Source organism: Salvelinus sp. IW2-2015, unplaced genomic scaffold (genome assembly GCF_002910315.2).
Source record: "Salvelinus sp. IW2-2015 unplaced genomic scaffold, ASM291031v2 Un_scaffold1242, whole genome shotgun sequence".
NCBI lineage: Eukaryota > Metazoa > Chordata > Actinopteri > Salmoniformes > Salmonidae > Salvelinus > Salvelinus sp. IW2-2015.
Window position 1 is genome coordinate 109,198 of NW_019942794.1, and position 26,415 is coordinate 135,612.

The following is a 26,415-nucleotide window of genomic DNA, read 5'->3' on the forward strand; positions in this document are numbered from 1 at the left end:
CCATAGGGCTATGGCCACAAGTAGTGCACTACTTTAGGGAATAGTGAACTGTTTAGGACAAAAGTATGAACATGCCCTTGACTCCTTACGTTGACGAGTCAACAGGATTAGACATGAAACCACTCTCTCTCCTGGTGAGGCATAACCCTGAGTTAATCACTGGGTCAGAGTAGCACTCATCGCCTCGAACCATGACTCGGTTTCAAAGAAAGGAGAGGAGATAGAGAGAGAGAGAACGCGGGAGAGAGAGCGAGATATAAAGAGCGAATGAGAGATAGCAAAAGAACAGATATCAATGTAGAGGCCGAGAGGTAAAGACATAAAGAGAGGGAGCAACAGAGAGAGAAATAAAGAGGTAGAGGACAAGAGAGTGTTATCTGCAGTGGACCCAGCAACAGCATTAGTAGGTATGAAAGGTTGATGTAATTTCAGTGTCGACTGATCACAGTTCCTACATTATTCATATCAAAAACTCCAAGATGGCGTAGCAGTCAGACGTCTTTGTCCTTCGTCTTGTCGTGTCCCATGTATATATATATATGTTTTAAATATTTTTCTAAACCTCAACTTCAAAATACTCTCCTGCAACCCGCCTCATCCAATGTGGTGTGGATCTGTTTTTTAAAAAGTATTTTTATTTACCTCGGAACCGGAATCCCCCAACAGCAGCTAGCCAGCTCACTAGCTAGTAGTCAGCTAACTGCTAGCGGTCATCAGCTAACCTTCAGCTCGGAAAGCTCTCGCCAGTTTGTACAACGCGACTCAAACCAGAGCATACCGGACCTATTTTCTCTCCATATCCCCGGATTCCTACCGCAAGCTCTGAACCCTTTCATCTAGATCATCATCTAGCTGCAATCCGAGTGACTACTCCTGGCTAACGTCTGTCCCGGAGCAAGCACCAATTAGCCTGGAGCTAGCCCATGCTAGGCCCATTCTCCCGGCTAGCTGAAGAGGCCCATCAGCCACTCCTGGGCTACAATACCCGGACCCCTTCTACTGCCGGTAGGGGGCAGGGAACCCCGCCAATCCTTCATGTCTGGACTACCGACGTAATCTGCTCGAGGGGGTACTCAACTGGCCCCTACGTCGCGACGTCCTCTGAATGTCCATCTGCTAGCCCGCTAGCCGTGGCCTGTTAGCTGCTAGCCACGGCCCACTAGCTGTCTAGGGCATATTGGACTGTTAGCTGAATAGATCCATCGTCCAATTTCTTGGGCCACTATACCTATTTTGCTAATTGGATTTGGATCCCTCTGCTACTCGAAACACAACTAATCCATCACGACTGGTCTATCGACGTCACCGCACGTGGAGGCTAAAACAGACTTTCCTCCGTCGCGACGTCCCTCTAAGGCCCATCTGCTAGCTTGCTAGCCCCGGCCTGCTAGCTGTCTGAATCGCCATGTCTCCAGCCAGCCCAACCACTCACTGGACCGCTATGATCATCCGGCTACGCATGCCTCTCCCTAATGTCAATATGCCTTGTCCATTACTGTCCTGGTTAGTGATTACTGTCTTATTTCACTGTAGAGCCTCTAGCACTGCTCAATATGCCTTAACCAACCATTTAGTTCCACTTCCCACATATGCGGTGACTTCACCTGGTTTAAACGTCTCTAGAGACAATATCTCTCTCATCATTACTCAATGCCTAGGTTTACCTCCAATGTACTCACATCCTACCATACATTTCTCTGTACATTATGCCTTGAATCTATTCTATTGCACAAGGAATCCTGCTCCTTTTACTCTCTGTTCCGAACGTACTAGACGACCAATTCTGAAAGCCTTTAGCCGTACCCTTATCCTACTCCTCCTCTGTTCCTCTGGTGATGTAGAGGTTAATCCAGGCCCTGCAGTGCCTAGCCCCACTCCTACTCACCAGGTGCTCTCATTTGTTTACTTCTGTAACCGTAAAAGCCTTGGTTTCATGCATGTTAACATTACAAGCCTCCTCTCTAAGTTTGTTTTATTTACTGCTTTAGCACACTCTGCCTACCCGGATGTCCTAGCCATGTCTGAATCCTGGTTTAGGAAGACCACCAAAAACCCTGAAATTTCCATCCCTAACTACAACATTTTCCGACAAGATAGAACTGCCAAAGGGGCGGTGTTGCAATCTACTGCAAAGATAGCCTGCAGAGTTCTGTCTTACTATCCAGGTCTGTACCCAAACAATTCGAGCTTCTACTTTTAAAAATCCACCTTTCCAGAAACAAGTCTCTCACCATTGCCGCTTGCTATAGACCACCCTCTGCCCCCAGCTGTGCCCTGGACACCATATGTGAATTGATTGGCCACAATCTATCTTCAGAGCTCGTGCTGCTAGGTGACCTAAACTGGGACATGCTTAACACCCCGGCCATCCTACAATCTAAGCTTGATGCCCTCAATCTCACACAAATTATCAATGAACCCACCAGGTACCACGCAGTCATCTCCAACACCCAATTTCCGTAAACACGGGACCCTCATAGATATCATCCTAACCAACTTGCCCTCCAAATACACTCTGCTTTAACCAAGATCTCAGCGATCACTGCCTCATTGCCTGCATCCGTAATGGGTCAGCGGTCAAACGACCTCGCACTATCACTGTCAACAGCTCCTGAAACACTTCAGCGAGCAGCCCTTCTATCGACTCTTGTGCCGATGGCGTACCTGTAAGGAGATATTGACAATAAACATCCGCGTCAGTAGAGACCGGATCCATTATTCTATGTTACATTTTTTAAAATTCCTTCCTCACATCTTGAATAAGCATGCCCCATTCAAGAAATTTAAACCAGGAACAGATATAGCTTGGGTTCTCTCCTACCTGACTGCCTAACCAACGAAAAACATCCTATTGCGTTTCTTGATTAGCAATCGAACAGCCCAGCCTGCTATCGCAAACTTTCAGCGGAACTCAGAAAAGTATACACAGGCAGTTAGAAAAGCCAAGGCTAGCTTTTTCAAGCAGAATTTCTTCCGCAACACAAATTCAAAAAGTCTGGGACAACTGTAAAGTCCATGGAGAATAAAACACCATCCTCCACAGCTTCCACTCTCTGAACATAGGAAACACTGTCTACCACCGACAAATCCACTATATGAATTTCATAAGCATTTTCTACGCTGCCATCTGCTTTCCACCTGGCTACCCCTACACGGACAACAGCATCTGCCCTTCTCTCCTATGCATCGCCCAAGCCTTCCCCATTCTCTCTTCCAAATACAGACCACTGATGTTACCTAAAAGCTGCAAATCTGGAACCTTAGCAAATCATCCGGCGCTAACATAATCGGACCCTTGTCCTTTTCCTAAAACTAGTCTGAACTGTTCAACAATTTCTTTTTCCACACACGCTATTTCATTTTCTAACTGCCTTTTCACCTCTCTTTCGCTTGTCGTCTGAGATTCCATTAAAATTGGAAAGCACAGCTCGTTATCCCCTCTTCAAGAGTGGAACTCTTGACCCTAATTGCAGCTATACGCTTTCTATACTTCCACCTGTCCTTTCTTAAGGTTTCTTCAAAGCCAAGTCAACTTATTACAGTATTACCTGACCCATTTTCGAACTCCCACATACCTCTCCCTATGAATCTGGTTTACAGAGGCTGGTCATGGGTCACCTCAGCATGCCTCAAGGTCATAAACGATATTCTTAACCCGCATCGATAGGAACACAATATGTCCAGGCCAGTATTCATTGACTGGCCAAGCTTTATTGACTCTGTCAATTCACCAACATCCTCTCGTGGCGACCACAGGCCCTTGGTTTCTCGATTAGATTGATTGCCCTCGCTCTGAAGTTCATCAACTTACTTTCTCTTGATCGAGTTTGCAGTGTGCACTCGGCAGGGTCTGTGTCGGCTCTGGCCTATCTCCATTGCGGTCCACAGAGGTTCAATTCTTGGTACCGCCCTCTCACTTCTTAACCATTGATCATCTAATGCATGTCTGCTACTTGCTCTACGGTGATTCTCTGATCCACCTCTACGCAACACACTATCTGTATATTTATCTTGCGCCCTTCTTCTTGACACTTGTGTTACAATACAACCCTCCAGCGAGCTCAATCATACAACTCTCGCCTTCCGTGGCCTCCAATGTCTAAATTACAAGTTAAAACTAACATGCATTGCTCCTTCAACTTCGATCCTGATGCATCCGCACCTGCCCCGCCTGTCCAACAATCACTACTTACTGGACGCTTGAACCTAAATATGTGGCAACTACAAATACCTAGGTGTCTGGTTAGACTGTAAACTCTCCTTCCAGACTCACATCAAAATCTCCAATCAAAGTTAAATCTAGAAATTGGCTTCCTATTCCGCAACAGCATCCTTCACTCATGCTGCCAAACATGTACCCTTGTAAACTGACCATCCTACCAATCCTCGCGACTTCGTGATGTCATTTACAAAATCGCCTCAAACCCTACCTCAATAAAAATTGGATGCAGTCTATCACATGCCATGCCTGTTTTGTCAGCCAAAGCCCTATACTACCCACCACTGCGACCTGTACACTCTCGTTGGCTGGCCCTCGCTTCATACTCGTCGCCAAACCCACTGGTTCCAGGTCATCTACAAGTCGTTGGTAGGTAAAGCTCCGCCTTATCTCAGCTCACTGGTCACCATAGCAGCATCCACCCGTAGCATGCGCTCCAGCAGGTATATCTCACTGGTCACCCCCAAAACCAATTCTTACTTTGGCCGCCTTTCCTTCCAGTTCTCTGCTGCCAATGACTGGAATGAATTCCAAAAATCCCTGAAGCAGGAGACTAATATCTCCCTCACTAGCTTTAAGCACCAGCTGTCAGAGCAGCTCACAGATCACTGCACCTGTACATAGCCCATCTGTAAGTAGCCCATCCAACTACCTCATCCCCATACTGTATTTATGTATGTATCCTTCTCCTTTGCACCCCAGTATCTCCACTTGCACATTAATCTTCTGCACATCTACCATTCCAGTGTTTAATTGCCATATTGTAATTACTTCGCCACCCTGGCCTATTTATTGCCTGCCTTATCCTACCTCATTTGCACACACTGTATATAGATTATTTCTACAGTATTATTGACTGTACGTTTGTATATTCCATGTGTAACTCTGTGTTGTTGTATGTGTCAAACTGCTTTGCTTTATCTTGGCCAGGTCGCAGTTGTAAATGAGAACTTGTTCTCAACTAGCCTATAAAGGTGAATTAAATATTAAATTAGTTGTGCCCCGGGCAGAGTCTAATTAAAGACACTGCAAATTGAAGAGGAGAGTCCCCATCGTCACGGGGATAAGAGCCACACACACACATTCGAGAAAGCTATTTAGGGGCGTTTATGCAATGCCTGCTCGGGCAGATCAAGAAGTTTCACATATCATCAGTCACACACTCAACTCAACTCTTGAGTTACTAAAGCCCTGAGACTCCGTGACCACACAACAACAAAGTGTGACACTCAGAACCGTTTCAACCCATTGTATACTGTGTATCTCTAAGGCATGTTACGGAGATAGTAGACTATACTGTATGCATTGGAAACAGAGTCAGAATAACAGCTAGCATCATGCAGATAATCAATGTGCCCCTGAGGACTCACGGTAGTTGCACTGCGTCCATCAGTGTAGCTGGTCACGGGGAAGCTGCAGGTGTGTGTGTCTCTGTCTGTGTGTGTCTCTGTGTGTGCGTGTGTGTATGAGAGTTGACCGTCTTCGCATCGGTCTACATATGTATAGTTAAAGTTAAACGGTACTCACGGTCGTTGCACTGTGTCCCTGTGTAAGAGGTCATTGTGCAGTCGCAGGTAAAGTTCTCCCACTGTTGAATACACACGCCCATGTTGGTACAGGAGTCCTCCTGACAGGTGGTGCTGGGTCCTGTTGGAACAGACAGGGTGTAAAGGGGTGGAGTAACCACAGGGGGGGTCGGTACTGAGCCCCATCATTGGAGGTACCATGCAGTAGTGCACTTTATGTGGGAGGGGAATTGGGGGCATGCGTGCCATATCAATCCAACAGGAAGTCTCAATGTTTGGAGACAGAAAAACAGCATTCCCTCTGTGTGTTTTAACACTACATAAGAACCATTATGAACAGTCACAAACAAAAGGGACAAAAACAGGATGTTTTTCACGTGGCTTACAAAGACAGATACTGTACAAGAGTCACAGAAAGAAAGAAAATTTGCCCAACGTCCCCAAAAAAACAGAATATTAGAAGTACAATAAAGTCACAATAGATGTACGACTATAGAAGTAAAACACTTTACATTTACTATAGATGTACGACTATAGAAGTAAAACACTTTACATTTACGTATTATAGATGTACGACTATAGACGTAAAACACTTTACATTTACGTCACTATAGATGTACGACTATAGAAGTAAAAACACTTTACATTTACGTCATTATAATGTACGACTATAGACGTAAAACACTTTACATTTACGTCACTATAGATGTACGACTATAGAAGTAAAACACTTTACATTTACTATAGATGTACGACTATAGAAGTAAAACACTTTACATTTACGACACATAGATGTACGACTATAGACGTAAAACACTTTACATTTACTATAGATGTACGACTATAGAAGTAAAACACTTTACATTTACTATAGATGTACGACTATAGAAGTAAAACACTTACATTTACGTCATTATAGATGTACGACTATAGACGTAAAACACTTTACATTTACGTCACTATAGATGTACGACTATAGAAGTAAAACACTTTACATTTACGTCATTATAGATGTACGACTATAGACGTAAAACACTTTACATTTACGTCACTATAGATGTACGACTATAGAAGTAAAACACTTTACATTTACTATAGATGTACGACTCATAGAAGTAAAACACTTTACATTACTACACTATAGATGTACGACTATAGACGTAAAACACTTTACATTTACTATAGATGTACGACTATAGAAGTAAAACACTTTACATTTACGACACTATAGATGTACGACTATAGAAGTAAAACACTTTACATTACATCATTATAGATGTACGACTATAGAAGTAAAACACTTTACATTTACGACACTATAGATGTACGACTATAGACGTAAAACACTTTACATTTACTATAGATGTACGACTATAGAAGTAAAACACTTTACATTTACGTCACTATAGATGTACGACTATAGAAGTAAAACACTTTACATTTACGCATTATAGATGTACGACTATAGACGTAAAACACTTTACATTTACGTCACTATAGATGTACGACTATAGAAGTAAAACACTTTACATTTACTATAGATGTACGACTATAGAAGTAAAACACTTTACATTTACGACACTATAGATGTACGACTATAGACGTAAAACACTTTACATTTACTATAGATGTACGACTATAGAAGTAAAACACTTTACATTTACGACACTATAATGTACGACTATAGAAGTAAAACACTTACATTTACATCATTATAGATGTACGACTATAGAAGTAAAACACTTTACATTTACGACACTATAGATGTACGACTATAGACGTAAACACTTTACATTTACTATAGATGTACGACTATAGAAGTAAAACACTTTACATTTACGACACTATAGATGTACGACTATAGACTAAAACACTTTACATTTACGTCATTATAGATGTACGACTATAGACGTAAAACACTTTACATTACGTCATTATAGATGTACGACTATAGACTAAAACACTGTACATTTACGACACTATAGATGTACGACTATAGACGTAAAACACTGTACATTTACGACACTATAGATGTACGACTATAGACTTAAACACTGTACATTTACGACACTATAGAGTACGACTATAGACGTAAAACACTTTACATTTACTATAGATGTACGACTATAGACGTAAAACACTTTACATTTACGTCATTATAGATGTACGACTATAGACGTAAAACACTTTACATTTACTATAGATGTACAGGATAGATGTACGACACTATAGATGTACGACTATAGACGTATAAACACTTTACATTTTCGACACCTATAGATGTACGACTATAGACTTAAAACACTGTACATTTACTATAGATGTACGACTATAGATTTACGACACTATAGATGTACGACACTATAGATTTAAGACACTATAGCTTTACAATACTATAGATTTACAATACTATATATTTACAAAACTATAGACTTACAATACTACATATTTACAATACTATATATTTACAATACTATAGATTTACAATACTATAGATTTACAACACTATTGATGTACAACACTATAGATTTACAACACTATAGATTTACAATACTATAGATTTACAACACTATAGATTTACAACACTATAGCTTTACAATACTATAGGTTTACAACTTTTGAATTTTACGACACTATAGATTTAGGACACTATAGATTTACAACACTATAGAACTGCAAACCTATAGACTTTACAAACCTATAGATTTACAACACTACATATTTCCAACACTTTAGATTTACAAACTATAGATTTACGACACTATACATTTACGACACTACAGATTTACAATACTATAGACTTACAAACCTATAGATTTACAACACTACATATGTGCAACACTATAGAACTGCAACCCTATAGACTTTACAAACATATAGATTTACAACACTACATATTTGCAACACTTTAGATTTACAACACTATAGAATTGCAACACATATAGTTCAGAACAAGAACAGTAAACAAGAACAAATGAAGACATTAGAGTGTGCAGTACAGTAGTGCATATTCCTGAGTATGCACTCCATTGAGACAGTTTGATGGGGTATACAATATGCAAGTGACATGGCAAGGGACCTTGTCGTATTGGAATTTTGTTGGGTTTTTGAATGGTATTCAATGGTCAAAAACGTAAAGCTATAGTCTTCAGCGCAAACACGTAATGAGAGGCATCTGGCAAATTCATCCACAAGCACTAATATAGTTTCCTATACTGCGTTTTCATGAATTAGACGATACTGTATAATCGTCAAGCCCATTCAAAAGGCCGAGGACATAAACACGGACGTATGATGTGTCACTTGCACAAGGCATTCAAATGTCAAACTGGATGTGTGTTTTCCATTCTCCAACCAACCACCACCACACATATCTCACACTTCTGAATACTTTTCTAAGAGGGAATGTAGACAAGAACTGTGCATTATATGTACATAGTCAATCCGTCTGGATTAAACGAATAACATACAAAACCTTATCAAAAACCTCCAAAGAGAAAAGATTTAAAGAAAAACGAAGTGAAAAGATACAACAAACAAGAAACATAAACAACTGCAAATAAACAGTTGTTTAAGTGCAATAGTCTTGTGCAAGATGATATGTGAGACAAGAGAATAACTTGCAGGTGGAACAGGAAAAGGAGAACTATAGTTGCTGGCTGAAAGTGCCTTTACTGTGTAATGAAGAGCGGTGGTATTCAGTCACCACGACCCTGACTGTATTGGAGAGGACTCGCTCTCTGAAACAGCACTTCCTCTTCTCACCAGAGAAAGGAAGGAAGGAGTGTGACAGGGTTGAGAGAAAGAGATAAAGAGAGGCTGAGAGAGAGAGAGAGCGAGAGAGAGAGGCTGAGAGATGGTTGACTAGCAGCACTTTGAAGCTGTTGAAGCTATACTATACTTTTCTGTACATCTCAACTTTTCCTAATGAAATACATGAATTTGCTATACGGAGACAGGTAGACATCAATCACGGCTGGTAAGACAACGTAGTAACAGTACTACATGAAGCCCTGGGCCTGGAAACGGATCTCATGTTTTATGGATGGGCTTCTCTGTGGATGGGTTGAATTGATCGTTTTTCACATTCTCCTCGATTTATCTCTTTCCCTGACAATCTCTCTGTCTCTACCTCTCGGCCTCTCATCCTCTCGGCCTCTCAGCCTCTCACTATCACTCAATCTTATAACAATTTCTCTCTTTCTTTCTCCCTCAATCTATTTCGCTCCCTCTACAGCTTTTCGCATTCATGCTTCCTCTTAAGGCTCGCTTTTATCTCTTCTTTCTGTTCCTTCTGTTTCTCCAACATTTCTCCTGACAATTTCAGAAAGTGAGCCTTCCTCTCCAGCAGTGGGACATGGTCGGCATGGCTACACCCAAGATGCATTGCACACAGCATTCTGTCTGTTCAGCCGCGCCTCAGAGAAGCGGTCAGAGTGAAACCCTCTACCTTGCAGGTCGGCTTTGGTGAAATCAACTTTGTTAGCGCCGAAACACAACAAACAGAACAGGAAGAAGCGGAACAACGTTAGTGTTAGTGAGGCAGCACAAGGTTAGTGTTCAGAGACGTTCAGGTATTGTAGAGTTACAGCTGTAGGATCTTAATTTGATCACTCTTTTGTTGCTGAGAATTTTCATGCGGGATACAAGGTTATACACGGTTATATTAATTAACAGTATTCCACTTTTCATGTAGCCTCATTTTGACCAGCTAATAGCCTAACCACCAATCAAGCAACATTATGGACTAAACATTCAAATCCAGTTGCTGCAGAATTATGTTGTTGCGACAATACAGGTCAAATTAAGATCCTACATATGTACAGGTAATTCTAGTGTTGGTGAAGGGAAGTACTTCAGGTTATGTTTAGTGGTTAATTAGTGTCCATGTGTTAGATTACAGTAAAAGGGATCAGATGGATAGACAGGGGTGTGTGTTGTAGGAATGTCATGTGAGAGATCGCTGTCTCTATGTTCATATACTGATAGTTTGCCACCACCTAGTGGTGGAACGCAGAGTAATATTTTGCACCACCTACTGGTGGAATGAAGTAATGGTTTGGCAACACCTAGTGGTGGAACGCAGAGTAATATTTTGCACCACCTACTGGTGGAATGAAGTAATGGTTTGGCAACACCTAGTGGAGGAAGGCAGTACTGACTAGACAAGTACATGATGCACTAGTCTTTGATCCCATTATACCACTTAGATTATTTCAGGTTGTGGCCCTGAGTGGCCATGAATGAACTAGGCTGAAGGTGTGAGTGGGCGAGGAACGTACCATAGCCATGAGTAGAAGACACAGCTCTAGTCATACAGGGTGCTGGGGTCAATTTGGAACCGGATGCATAATATATGTGCTCCTAAGTCAAAGAGGTCATAGGTCAGGGGTCGTACCTTCACAGCCGCGTTCGATCTGTCCGGAGCGGAACAGGGCATCATTGATGAGGTCAGGCAGACGGCCGTTGAGATCGACAGACGCCAGACAGCCCTGGAAACCCTCCCTAGAGACCACCAGCTTAGGAAGGTTCTGATACATGTTGGGCCCCAGACCTGCCACAAACAGATCACCTGGGGGGAGGGAGGAGGGGGGGGGTGGATGATCAAATAAAGGATGTAGTCAGAGAGTGTGTCAACAACCATTTATGTGATGGCAGGATAATCTAGTCATGATTATAATGCCTTTACTTAGTCAAATAAGCAAATATTGTCTGTCAAACTGAGTCGTTCCAATATTCAGACTAGCATCCCATTTAGAATAAATTGGTAGTTTGCTAGTAGGAACATTGCAATGTAGTAACTGTTTTGCCCGTGTTTATGTCTCTGTGATGGAAGGATATAGAGGCTTCCGTGACTGTCTGCTCTATAATACAATTAGAATGACTGCAATTACTGTAATCAAATCAAATGTAATTTATCACATGCGCCGAATACAACAGGTGTAGACCTTACTGTGAAATGCTTACATACAAGCCCTTAACCAACAATACAGTTCAAGAAATAGAGTTAATAAAATATTTACTAAATAAACTAAAGTTTAAAAAAAAATCAAATCAAATCAAAAAGTAACACAGAACTGGATTTCTGTGTTCGCTGCTTGGTCCTCCTACCTTTGAGGTCTAGGTTCTTGGCTCCGTTGATGTTCTGTGTGACAGACTTGGCATCCACCTTCAGTGTGTGTGTGTTGGTGGCGTCCCTAGTGATGACTACGTTGTGCCACTGGTTGTCATTCAGAGCTCTCTCATTGTTCCCCTTCAGTAGACTGGGCCCGTTCCCCAGATCAAACACATAGTGGACAAACCTAAGATGGAGACCAATGTTTTATTACAATACAGCTGGGGGAGCATTCAACAGTACACAGTGGACAAACCTAGGATGGGGACAAAGATTTTAATACAGCTGGGGGAGCATTCAACAGTACACAGTGGACAAACCTAGGATGGAGACCAAGGTTTTAATACAGCTGGGGGAGCATTTAACAATACACAGTGGACACACCTAGGATGGGGACCAAGGTTTTAATACAGCTGGGGGAGCATTTAACACAGGTATCTATCTCTCTTCATGACTGTACTTGTTGTAACCTGCAAGTTACTCTGAATAAATACTCTACTTCTAAACTAGGAGACAAGGAAACAGGGATGCACACTATAGTACTTTTAAGTGCACTTCCCCCTAAGTGCACACTTATCCTCCGCTTTACTTTTGAGACACATTTCAGACCTGTGTGTCCATTAGTGTACCTACTAGACTAGAGAGTAGAAGTGGACTCAGTTGAAGTGGGTGAGTGTAGGGGATATTACTCAGATGTAGTGCCCACTACATTGAAGTGGGGGAGTGTGGGTGTGGCACAGTCATTGAAGATGATAGGAGGAACACTATGGAAGTGAGAGCTCTCCTTCTCCTCTTACCGCCAATCAATAGACTTCTTCAAATGTGGCTAAAACGACCGGCACAAGTCTATATAATTGACCCATTATCAAGTTATTCTGAAGGATGACCTTTGCCTCAGAATATCTTGCCTAGTCTTTTGGCATTTCTCACAACTTGGTAGTGAATATTTTCTTAACTATTCATGTTTTACTTGGACTATTTGAGTTTTATCACACCAACTAAAGACACTGAACCAACACGGCCAGGTGAAGTCCATTATCTGACTCTCTTGCAAGCCCAATGCAGCCGTTTTATTTCAATATCAAATCATTTTTTGGTAACAATTAAGTACCTTACTGTAATAGTTATCTATACAAATTGTCAAAAAGCAACAAATATAGTTTTTGTAGCATAAAAAAATTATAATTCTCATTTGTCTGGGAGTGGTCTGAGTGAGGGAGCAAATTGGAGGCACTTAATTGGAGGGATATCTTAAATGGCAGAAATCAATTCAAATGGCAGAAAGGTTTGGAACTCTCTTTGTTATTGGTCTATTTACACAGCCTAGTGATGTCACCAGGCATGTCCAAACTCTGTCTATGCATAACCTGGGGTTTATTCATTCCAGAAACCGTTTACCACTTAAGAACCAAACGGAAGTAAACGGAGCAAAACGGACAAATTCAGGTTAGGTGCCTTCCTGTTTCGTTTGCTTCCGTTTCAGAAACGATTCGCAGCATATTCGTCAGAATGAGAACACCCCTGCTGATTGAAGGTCCTGTGTAGATTGTATTTTTATCCAGCAACTATCAGGAAATAACACTGATCACATTTTCTTCACAAACAGTTTCATCAGCTATTGTACAATATGATACAAATCAAAAAGGGGAAAGTACTATGACGACACTGGGCCTTTAATTACATGACTAAATATAGTTCGATAAGGCTATTCTAAGTGACTCACCCTTTGACCAGCTCCACAGCAATGAAGTCGTTCCCGTCTCCACTGTTGAACAGTATGAATCCGTCAGGCGATGTGGTTTTGAACTGGAAGAACAGGTGCATGGTGGTGTAGGCCTGCAGGGTGGCCAGGCCCAAATAGCTGCCCTTGGACTTGAAGGTCACCGGGTCAGCAATGATGGAGCGCATGCCGAAGCGGGCGTTGAGCTCACAGAAGTCAATGTCTCCATTCTTACACATGTCAATGTAGAACATACCGTTGAACTTCAGGCCCTAGGGGTTAGAGGTTAGAGGTCGGAGGTCCGAGTTGGTTTTTCAGTATGATCATGGCGTTTGGTATCACGATAACTTAGTGAAGAAACTAATATTATGATAACTGTTTTTATCAACTGAAGAACAGTAGTATTGCACCACTTTGATTAGCCTCTACGGTTAGGGAATAATAGCCAATCAGAGGCTGTAATCTGGTCTGGCTATGATTCCCTCCTTCCCGTGCAGGTCAGTGCCTGGCAGATGCCAAATCATGATTTATGATTAAACACGTGCTCTTGCCAGTACATGCTGGTCCTACCTGCAGATGTCCAATGAAAGAGGAGGGGGAGGACGAGATGAAACGCTTCTCTGTCAGAATGCCTGTCTCCACATTATGGAACTCCAGACGGGTGTGGTCGCCTGCCATCTGGCCTGGAGAGAGAGAAGGGGACAGAGAGAGAGAGAGAGAGAAAGAGAGAGAGAGAGAAGGGGACAGAGAGAGAGAGAGAGTGAAAGAGAGAGAAAGAGAAGGGGACAGAGAGAGAGAAAGAGAAAGAAAGAGAGTGAATGGGAGAGAGAGAGAATGAGAGAGAGGGAGAATGAGAGAATCAGAGAGAGAGAGAGAGAGAGAGAGAGAGAGAGAGAGCAAAAGAGAGAGAGAGAAACATGTAGGGGGGAAAAAAGGAGGGTCGAAGGGGTAAGGAGGACGGAGAAAGGTAGGATAGGAATTTCAAAGGATTTCACCTCTTTATTAGTAAAAAAATAGCAGATATATTCTCATGGCATCAGAACCAGTACCTTCAGATATGTCTTCATCGACTGTCAGTTTGAAGTTTTTACCGCGTCGGACCACTCTGACAGAGTGCCAGTCATTATCATTGAGCTTTTGGCCCGCATATAGAGTCTCTTGTCCCTTGCCTGAGAACGACCGTTAGTTAGTTCAGGGTTAGGGTTAGTCAACAACACAAACCAAACCTTTGTTTTCTCTGGGTGAGCTGGGTTTGTCTACCAGTAACCAATTTCTGTCGGCCAGAAAATGAGAAAGTATTTTGGGGACACTGATTCTAGCTGGGGATCTCGTATGCGGGACACCAGGTTGGGTTGCTTTCTGTGCATGTTCTGTTTACTTCGCCCACTCTAAAATCAAAGAGTTGGTTTGGCTTGCAACAAAAATAGAGGAGAAAAGACCTGAAGAGATAACACATTACAAAGATATATATTTGTACTTGATCATCTACCATCTCTTAAGACTCTAAATACAGTAAGTTAATAGCCACTGTTACTCTAAGATTCTAAATACAGTAAGTTAATAGCCACTGTTACTCTAAGATTCTAAATACAGTAAGATAATAACCCACGTTTTACTCTAAGATTCTAAATACAGTAAAGATTAATAGCCACTGTTACTCTAAGATTCTAAATACAGTAAGTTAATAGCCACTGTTACTCTAAGATTCTAAATACAGTAAGATAATAGCTGCTGTTACTCTAACACTAAAAATACAGTAAAATAAAAACTAGTGTTACTCTAACACTAAAATACAGTAAAATAAAAACTGGTGTTACTCTAGCACTATAAATACCATAAAATAATAACTGGTGTTACTCTAACACAAAAAATACAGCAAAATAATAACCGATGTTACTCTAAGACTCTAAATACAGTAACATAATAACTGCTGTTACTCATAAAAGGGCTCAGATATTTTTTCAAGGAGCATGAGACCGTACGTAGGCAGAAAGACAGAAATACAGGCAGAATCAAATGTGCCTACAGTACGGAGAATATTTCTTCAAAAACAAATTCCTCAACCACCCACAAGAGGGCGTGTCAAGCCCATGGTGTGCGACCACAGGGAGTTCAATGTTTATGTTTATATTTATGTTTATGTGTGTGTGTCTGTGCTTGGTTAATTACACACCATTACCTGCAGCCTCCTTAGGTTTTGTGTGTAATCAGAGACATTGACCAGTATAATTAGAGTGAACGAGTGTGTCTGATCTGTCACTCAAACTGAGATCCACCGTCAAATAGAGCTGCAGCTGGGACACACTGTCAACCTCAGGTAGACACACACACACATACGCACAAACACAAAAGCACAAAGAACAATCTCAAATAGAAAACATCCTTTGCAAACATTATTCAGGGCGTAAACCAAGTCCTTCTCATTAACTCATTAATACACAAGGCCCTTGACTGCTGTCAGTAGGTCATGACCAAAACACACTCAAAGACCTCTTTATGAGTAAGAGCAGTATCACTAAATCTTTATAAGCCACACTACAATGTAACAAACATGTACCTTTAAAGAAAAATCTACATGTGAATTTCTGTAACATTTTTAAAGATGTATGTTTTTTTAACCAACCTTAAAAATATCCAGAAAAGTTGGCTAATTGAGTTGTTGACATATAGCTAATTATGTATAGAAACATCCCACTAATCATAAGGTCTTTGATCTTAGCTGATCTATTATCAATACAATTTCCTTATCACACTTCTGTACATTATCCTATCTATACAAATCATGTCAAAAATAATGATATCATATTCATTTAAAGAAGAATTCTCCATCAAGTGGAGTATAGACTTACTGGTGTTACAGTTTATCCTGACACAGTCTAGATAGGGGGGAAATAAGTGACAGATGAAATCGCATCCTTCAAGGTAAAAGCTGCTGACATCCAAGAACAGAAACTCCACCTTCCGGGGACGGTCACATGACGTCGGCGGCCATTTCAGATAGTTAGGGTAACGTGTGATGATGGTCAACATCAAACTGCCATTTTGGATCTATATCTTGTTTTAAGTTTGATCATTACATTTTATTTGATTTAACATCAGATAAGACTTTTATTGAATTGAAATACTTCTTGTCAATACCGAAAGTATATTTGTAGGTCTGAATAGATGTATAAAATATCTTACAAAACATAATGTTGTTTTCAAATTTCAACATGTGTTTTTATAGTTTAGGATTTTAAGCCTCTTTTTCAAAATGGCCGCTTGCAATTCATTGGCCACATCGATTTACTAACCCAGCATTTTGTAACCATCCTTTGTTATTCTGCACCTGTAGCCGTCCGTTATTTATATCAAATGTATATCATATTGGAGTATGATACATCCTACACTTTAGGCTACAAACGGTATACAAGATAGGCCTATATCTCAACCAATAGGGAATAAGTAGTGCTGTGATTGGTCAGGTGATCTGGGTTAGGATCCATGTGACCCAGCTCGTCATGTACAGTCAACCGCAACAGAAAAGTGGGAGCAAACAGCGCCGATCCAGTCAGCACCAGCGCCGTACAGTGGCCTAGCAGGACCTCAGAGGGGTCCAGACTACCTCAGTCCTCAGCACTAACGCAAAGATAGGAAAGGTGTGTATGAGAGAAACCAGCCAAATCACATTAGATATTGTGTATTGAAGTCCTATATACTAGTAAGACTCTGAGAATAATATTTGGCAACATTAGGAAAGTGACAGTTATAATGTGTCCATAACATAATGTAAAACTGAGTGAAATACACAGATCAATTTCCATTGATCCCCCATCTTTATAGGCATACAGATGTAGGATCTTAATTTGAGCCAGTTTGCTACAGCAGGAAAAGAGTCTTGCAGCAACAGGAAAAGTGAATTATTATTTTCGTAGGAGTTGATACATGTTTCGTTAGGGTAAATCAAGTCGAGAAGCCTTTTAAAACTCAGATACACTAGAGGAAAATTATCAGCAACAAAAGTGTGATCAAATTAAAGCAATTCAATATAGCTCAGTAGAACCTTCAAGGGATCTTAAAATTCTAAATAATTTAGCAAAATGATCCTTGATATGAACTTCTTAAAACAATTCCATATCTTATTAGTACCCCCCCCCTTATGTGTTAAGATCCTACATATGTATGTGTTGACAGCAGTGGAGGCTGCTGAGGGGAGGACGGCCCAGAATCATGGCTAGAATAGAGTGTAATGGCTGGAATGGAGTTTGTTACCATTCCATTCAGTCCATGCAGTGCATTATTATTAGCCGTCCTCCCCTCAGCAGCCTCCACCGCTGGACATGTACAGTTTGTTTGTGTTTTGCATGAGGGTGGATATAGAGGAAGGAAAGCTAGTCAAAGCTAGCTTAATGTTTGTGTCCACGTGTGTATAGATAAAGGGGTGCTGTACTATACTATCCTATATGCCACCATCTGCAGGCTTGCTGTGTGCTGTGGGCTCGGGCTGTATGCTAGGCGGGCCGCAGGCTAAGGGCCGTTGAAGGGGTGATCATCTTTGAACAAGGCGACATGGGAAATACCACCTACACTACTGTAGGGGTGCTAATGGGTGGAACCATGGACCTGCTAACATGGACCAAACCAAAATAAAAAATACAGGAAATAATCAACAAAACACGGTTACGACAACAACAAACCGACAGTAAGAATGTAGGATAATAATGCATTATCAAGATGTAGTCATACAGCACCAGTCGAACGTTTGGACACCTACTCATTCAAAGGTTTTTCTTTATTTTTACTATTTTCTACATAGTAGAAGAATAGTGAAGACATAAAAACTATGAAATAACACATATGGAATCATGTAGTAACCAGAAAAGGAGGTGTGAAGGCGTGGGGGTGCTTTGCTGGACGCTGTCTGTGATTTATTTAGAATTCAAGGCACACTTAATCGGCATGGCAACTACAGCATTATACAGCGATATGCCATCACATATGTTTTTCAACAGGACAGTGACAAAAACACACCTCCAGGCTGTGTAAGGGCTATTTTACCAAGATGGAGAGTGATGGAGTGCTACATCAGATGACCTGGCATCCACAATCACCCGACCTCAACCCATTTGAGATGGTTGGGGATTTTTATTTATTTCACCTTTATTTAACCAGGTAGGCTAGTTGAGAACAAGTTCTCATTTGCAACTGCGACCTGTGTGAGTCGGACTGCAGAGTGAAGGAAAAGCATATGTGGGAACTCCTTCAAGACTGTAGGAAAAGCATTCCAGGTGAAGCTGGTTGAGAGAATGCCAAGAGTGTGCAAAGCTGCCATCAAGGCAACGGGTGGCTGCTTTGAAGAATCTCAAATATAAAATATATTTTGATTTGCTTAACACTTTTTTGGTTACTAAAGGATTCCATATGTGTCATTTCATAGTTGTTATGTCTTCAATATTATTCTACTTTGTAGAAAATAAGTAAAAATTAAGAAAAACCCTGCAATGAGTAGGTGTGTCCAAACTTTTGACTGGTACTTTATATCAGAACTTTTGGATGGGAAAGAGAGAAAAAGGACCATCATAAAAAGAGGACCTTGTTAAAAAAGTCCTGTAATTGAGTGGCGCAACAGGCCTTTGTAATGTATAAAGAAACTATGTTTGATAGCATATACTGTAAGTAACTGAACATCTCCAGCCTAATATCTGAGAAATGTTCCTTTCTACTTGTGAACATGACTGACTATTTCTCAATATCTTAATGAAAATGACTGTGATAATCATGGATACGGTGATTTAATTGTTAGATTAATTATAAAATATTCTACAGTGACGACATAGCAGCAAAGCAAGAAAATCTAAATATACGATGCGGAGCAAATGAACATACAATCCATGCAACTACTGGACGAGAAAACAGCTGTAGTTTGACCAAAACAAAGAAGAATGAATGAAAACAACGACTAACAAAAGTACTATGTGACAACTCGAGCAGACCTCCCCCTGAAGACAGCGGGACGGGGAGGGTTAACAGGTTCATACGATACCTAGGTTGACCGTGAGTTTGACACGGCCGCTGTCCAGCTCCAGACGGAGCGTGTCGGCGGAGTCCCGGGAGGTAGCGGCCATGAGGAGCCCAAATGCACGCTGGGACATAAAGCGTAGGGAGACGTCCTCTGCCTCTGTGTGCATCACCGCAGGCATCACCACCTTCATGTACATACTGCCGTCATAGCTCAGGATAGACGCCTCTGTAATAAAGGGAAGGGGGGTCAGAGATGAGGAAGAAGCGCAGATAGCCTAAGGGCCGTTCTTAGCTGTGGTATATTGACCGTATACCACAAACCCCTAAAGTGCCTTATTGCTATAATAAGTACTTTACCAATGTAATTAGAACACTAAACAGTAAAGTAATGTGTCTCATGTACCACGGCTTACAGCTAATCAGCATCCAGGTCTCAAAACATTTGGTTTATAATATAGTACACGTCATGTAACAGACTCATATTAGCACGAATGTGTTTCAATGAAAGTTAATGGCAAAGTGGGATTAAAAATGTATTTAATTTAAAAAAAAATGGTCAACAATCTACTCAAAATACATGTCAAAATGGAAGAAAAATGACATATTTTTTAAGATAAATAAAAATGCATAACCTAAATATAGTTGTTGTATTCAGATATTATATGTAGACAAGCATAAATTAGTTCAGGAGTAAAATTTTGCTTAACATATCCCCATAATACGTTACATGGACTCACTCTGTGTGAAATAATAGGGTTTGACATGATGTTTTAAATAACTACCCCTTCCTCTGTCCCCCATACATACAGCATCTGTAAGGTTCCTCAGTGAAGTACTGTATTTCATGCACATAATGAAATACAAAGACCAGGGAGGCTGGCCATTCCATTATTTAAAAACACTACCTAAGAGAGGTATGAAGTACGACATCTGTTACACATACACTCACAGGCCTAGAGTACACATCCCTTGTGTCTTATTGATGAAAACACACATACCACATACACACTTAGAACCATGTACTATATCTAACATGTGACAACACTGTTCCTGAACGCCCAGACTCCATCACGTGACAACACTGTTCCTGAACGCCCAGACTCCATCATGTGAACACTGTTCCTGAACGCCCAGACTCCATACGTGACAACACTGTTTCCTGAATGCCCAGACTCCTCATGTGACAACACTGTTCTGACGCCCAGACTCCATCCATGACAAACACTGTTCCTGAATGCCCAGACTCCATCATGTGCAACACACTGTTCCTGAAACGCCCAGACTCCATCATTTGACAACAACTGTTCCTGAACGCACAGACTCCATCATGTGACAACACTGTTCCTGAACGCCCAGACTCCATACACGTGACAACACTGTTCCTGAACGCCCAGACTCCATCCGTGACAACATGTTCCTGAACGCCCAGACTCCATCACGTGACAACACTGTTCCTAAACGCCCAGACTCCATCATGTGAACACTGTTCCTGAACGCCCAGACTCCATCACGTGACAACACTGTTCCTAATGCCCAGACTCCATCATGTGAAACACTGTTCCTGAACACCCAGACTCATCACGTGACAACCCTGTTCCTAAACGCCCAGACTCCATCATGTGAACACTGTTCCTGAACGCCCAGACTCCATCACGTGACAACACTGTTCCTGAATGCCCAGACTCCATCATGTGACAACACTGTTCCTGAACACCCAGACTCCATCACGTGACAACACTGTTCCTGAATGCCCAGACTCCATCATGTGACAACACTGTCTGAACGCCCAGACTCCATCACATGACAACACTGTTTCCTGAACACCAGATCCACATGTGACAACATGTTCTGAACACCCAGACTCCATCAGTGACAACACTGTTCCTGAACGACCAGACTCCATCATGTGACAACACTGTTCCTCAATGCCCAGACTCCATCATTTGACAACACTGTTCCTGAATGCCCAGACTCCATCATGTGACAACACTGTTCCTGAATGCCCAGACTCCATCATGTGACAACACTGTTCCTGAAGCCCAGACTCCATCATGTGACAACACTGTTCCTGAACGCCCAGACTCCATCATGTGACCCGGCTCCACACACAATGATCAACAAGCAGAACATAAAAACATCAACCTTCTTTCCTCTGCATTTTCCTCTCATCACGTTGGGTTCCTTCACATGTTCTCTAACAAATACACTCGCACGACACACACACACACACACACACACACACACACACACACACACACACACACACACCACACACACACAACACACACACAACACACACACACACACACACACACACACACACACACACAACACACACACACACACACACACACACAACAACCCACACACACACACAGAACTCTCTCTCTGACTTACACATCTACAGTGCATCCCGGCCTATTCAAGTTAAACAGAGAGATTAGGGCACCAGGGGACACATTTAATCGCAACACTACCCTTTTGTGCAGTTCACACCTGTCATCATGGTGGTGAGTGGCAGGCAGCAGGGCTATAATGCTGGAAGGTGTTCTGTTCTGGAAGAGATGTATTAAAAAGGGCACCCAGCTGTGAAATACCTGCTTTGACACCTCAGCTTTAAAAGAAAAAAAATGTCCTCTGGGCTCAGAAATGCAGCAACATTTTATTTGGATTGAAATAAAAAAGGCTCTCTGTATTTGCAGAGTAAACTTCACTCATATTACGCTTCATGATGTTTCTGTGATTTGATATTGACATTGATTTAATTTGAGCTTTTCTCATGCAGTTACATTTTATTTGAACGACAGAGCTTGACATTATATCTACAATTTATGTCAATCCAAAAGTCTCTATGCCACAAATATGTTATGAAATCAGGTGCTTTGAACCATAGCTTTTTTGATAACTCTTAGGTAACTAACAGCAACAACAGCTAGAAAACGTGTTAAGTAAAAAATAGATCAGTAAAAAGAGTAAATGATTGTACCGCGCTCTGTAGCCCAGAGGCTAATCAGAGAAGACCAGACCAGACCAGGACAAGGCTCTCTACTTCTTTCTCCCCTCCATTTCCAGCCCTGACACATAAACGCTCACATACTGTAGGCTGCCATGCAAATGGACCCCTATTCCCTTTATAGTGCACTACTTTCGACCAGGGCCCATAGAGCTTTGGTCAAAAGTTGTACACTATATGGAGAATAGAATGCCATTTGGGACGCACTAACACTTCCCCTCCAGTAATATCATGTCAGGCAGGGCCAAGCTATTGATTTCAGCCCAGCCAGGCCGGGCCCAGGTCCAAGATCACAGGCAGGAAAACCAGGTGAGAGATGTAGTGTGTGAGTGAGAGCGTGTCTAGCTGGCTGACCACAGAGGAAAACTTGAATAGACATGGAAGGACACAAAAGAACAATCATTTATCAAGTAAGAGGTTTAACTTGACGAAAAATGGATTGGAGACAAGTTGTCCAAGTGTTCAATACAAACTGAAGGTGTTTGTGAGGATAATTGAAGATTCAGTCAGTACTATGAAATTGCTGCAGTTCACTAAATGTTAGGCTACACAAGTCTTGCAGTTAAAAAGCAATGCATGAAAACGATGAAATGCAAGGCATTCATTCCACTGTTGAACAACTAATCATATAAGAAGTACACTGTTAAATGAGAAAGACTACTCAAAACCCCATCATTGTAAAACCATGAAAAGTAGTGCACCTTAGCTGAGCTCTGGTGTTTGGAGGGTGTTTTGAAGGTGTTTGGAGGGTGTTTTTTGGAGGGTGTTTGGAAGGTGTTTGGAGAGTGTTTGGAGAGTGTTTGGAGGGTGTTTGGAGGGTGTCTGGAGGGTGTTTGGAAGGTGTTTGGAGAGTGTTTGGAGGGTGTCTGGAGGGTGTTTGGAAGGTGTTTGGAGAGTGTTTGGAGGTGTTTGTGGGGTGTTTGTGGGGTGTTTGGAGGGTGTCTGGAGGGTGTTTGGAGAGTGTCTGGAGGGTGTCTGGAGGGTGTTTGGAGAGTGTCTGGAGGGTGTCTGGAGGGTGTCTGGAGGGTGTCTGGAGGGTGTTTGGAGAGTGTTTGGAGGGTGTTTGTGGGGTGTATGGAGGGAAACCCAATGTAAGTGTTATTACACACTGAATGTACCGTATTTCCAAACAGAATAGAAGTACTCTGAAACACAGAGTGGTTCTTCACAGAATAGAAGTACTCTGAATCACAGAGTGGGGCTTCACAGAATAGAAGTACTCTGAAACACAGAGTGGTTCTTCACAGAATAGAAGTACTCTGAAACACAGAGTGGGTCTTCACAGAATGGAAGTACTCTGAAACACAGAGTGGTTCTTCACAGAATGGAAGTACTCTGACATACCCAGAGTGTGAAAAAATTAAAAATTCAAGACACCACACACAGAAATCAGAACCATGGACAGCCACATCATATTTAGCTTACGTTAATTGGACTAAATCGTTTTTGGTATCTTTTAGTTGTCACTGTATTAGACTAAGCAGAGGTGATTAGAATACGTTGAAATATAGCAGTTGAAATGGTGCTGGAATAGTGGAGGCAGCTCCTGTTTTATATCCAACAGATAATTCTACAACTCTACAATCAATAGTTGTTTAGTGTTCCGTAAATGTCGGAAACATTAAGTTGCTTGACCCTGCTGTAGGTCATGTGACTGTCTGTTACTGTACATGCAATATGCTTTGTGGACTTCACCAGACAAAAAAGCTCTCCTGTTTTGTGATGAAATAAAGAGTGTTTTTTCCGCCACTGTGTCTTCTTCTCGTCTTGGCCTTTAGGCCTATATATAAGAACTAACAGGTTATAAAGCAAACAAAGGTTGGTATATGGCTTATTTCTGGCTGCCCCAGTGATTTTACCCACCCACCGCCACTGCAGACAACAGTCAATCATATCATCTAAGTCAACTGCACTGTGATTCAATCCATCTGAACAATCTTCCTTGCCATATACCATCATCTGAATATAAAGACAGGTCAGATTAGCATAATGGGTGACTAACAATAGAAGTCATTGTCTGTATTTTTTCCATGAATGTGAAATATGTCAAATTTCAGTTGATTTTTTATATTATTCATATAATAAATACCTTAGAGACCTTTGAACTGTATTACTCTATCAATATAGTAAAAAATACAAAAATGTGACCTGTTCACAGATTGAGGACCTAGTAGCTGAGGACTAACTGTTTTTCTTAAGTGTTGTGTTTTGTATTGATTTCTGTGTTGTTTAACATTGTATTTGGTTGTTATGTGACCAAGTCACCCTTGGGAATGAGACCCTGGTCTCAATGAGCTTTCCCTTAATAAATAATAAATATTTTTTTTATATATATTCTGCACCAGGAACCAAGCAAGTAATTTAAGAGTTTGGTCTCGTGACAATAGCTTTTCCAAAGCTCTGACTACTACCATGCTCCTACACATATTGCCAGATCTCTTCAGCAACACAACACATGGAGAACAGGAGGGAGGATGATCCCAGAGCTCTTCAGCAACACAACACATGGAGAACAGGAGGGAGGACGATGAGGTGATTATAGCTATTCAAGCACTTTGGAGACTAATAACTGGTTTACGCCCTGGTAACAGGCCTGTATGGAACTTAATGTGTCTGTGGTGTATGTGTGTGTGTGTGTTTTGATGACACTGACACCCCCCACAGAGAGATTGTGTTTCAATAGAGACAACATTATGGCAGTGGTTTCAATAGAGACAACATTATGGCAGTGTTTCAATAGAGACAACATTAAAGGCAGTGTTTTCAACAGAGACAACATTAAGGCAATGTTTCAATAGAGACAACATTAAGGCAGTGTTTCAATAGAGACAACATTATGGCAGTGTTTCAATAGAGACAACATTATGGCAGTGTTTCAATAGAGACAACATTATGGCAGTGTTCAATAGAGACAACATTATGGCAGTGTTTCAACAGAGACAACATTAAGGCAGTGTTTCAACAGAGACAACATTATGGCAGTGTTTCAACAGAGACAACATTATGGCAGTGTTTCAATAGAGACAACATTATGGAGTGTTTCAATAGGACAACATTATGGCAGTGTTTCAATAGAGACAACATTATGGCAGTGTTTCATAGAGACAGACAACATTATGGCAGTGTTTCAATAGAGACAACATTATATGGAAGTGTTTCAATAGAGACAACATTATGGCAGTGTTTCAACAGAGACAACATTATGGCATTGTTTCAATAGAGACAACATTATGGCAGTGTTTCAATAGAGACAGACAACATTAAGGCAATTTTTCAATAGAGACAACACCATTATGGCAGTGTTTCATAGAAACAACATTATGGCAGTGTTTCAATGGAGACAGACAACATTATGGCAGTGTTTCAATAGAGACAACATTAAGGCAATGTTTCAATAGAGACAGACACATTATGGCAGTGTTTCAATAGAGACAACATTATGGCAGTGTTTCAATAGAGACAGACAACATTATGGCAGTGTTTCAATAGAGACAACATTATGGCAGTGTTTCAATAGAGACAAGATTATGGCAGTGTTCATAGAGACAACATTAAGGCAGTATTTTTAGTCCCCCGTCCCTTCAGGAGGCCTTTTGGAAGGCCGTCATTGTCAACGGGAATTTTTTTTAATGATTGATTGTTATTATTATGATTGTAAAATTGCCTCCCAGCGGCTTGTCTGATTTATCTTCACACACACACACACACACACACACACACACACACACACACACACACACACACACACACACACACACACACACACACACACACACACACACACACACACACACACACACACACACACACAACACACACACA

The 26,415-nt window shown here is 41.3% G+C and overlaps 1 pseudogene; it reads right to left on the reverse strand.

Annotated features, from left to right (window-relative positions):
• Nucleotides 1-2,539: 2,539 nt before the first annotated feature.
• LOC112070161 (neurexin-3a-like) overlaps nt 2,540-26,415 on the reverse strand; it is a 124,112-nt pseudogene continuing 100,236 nt past the window's right edge.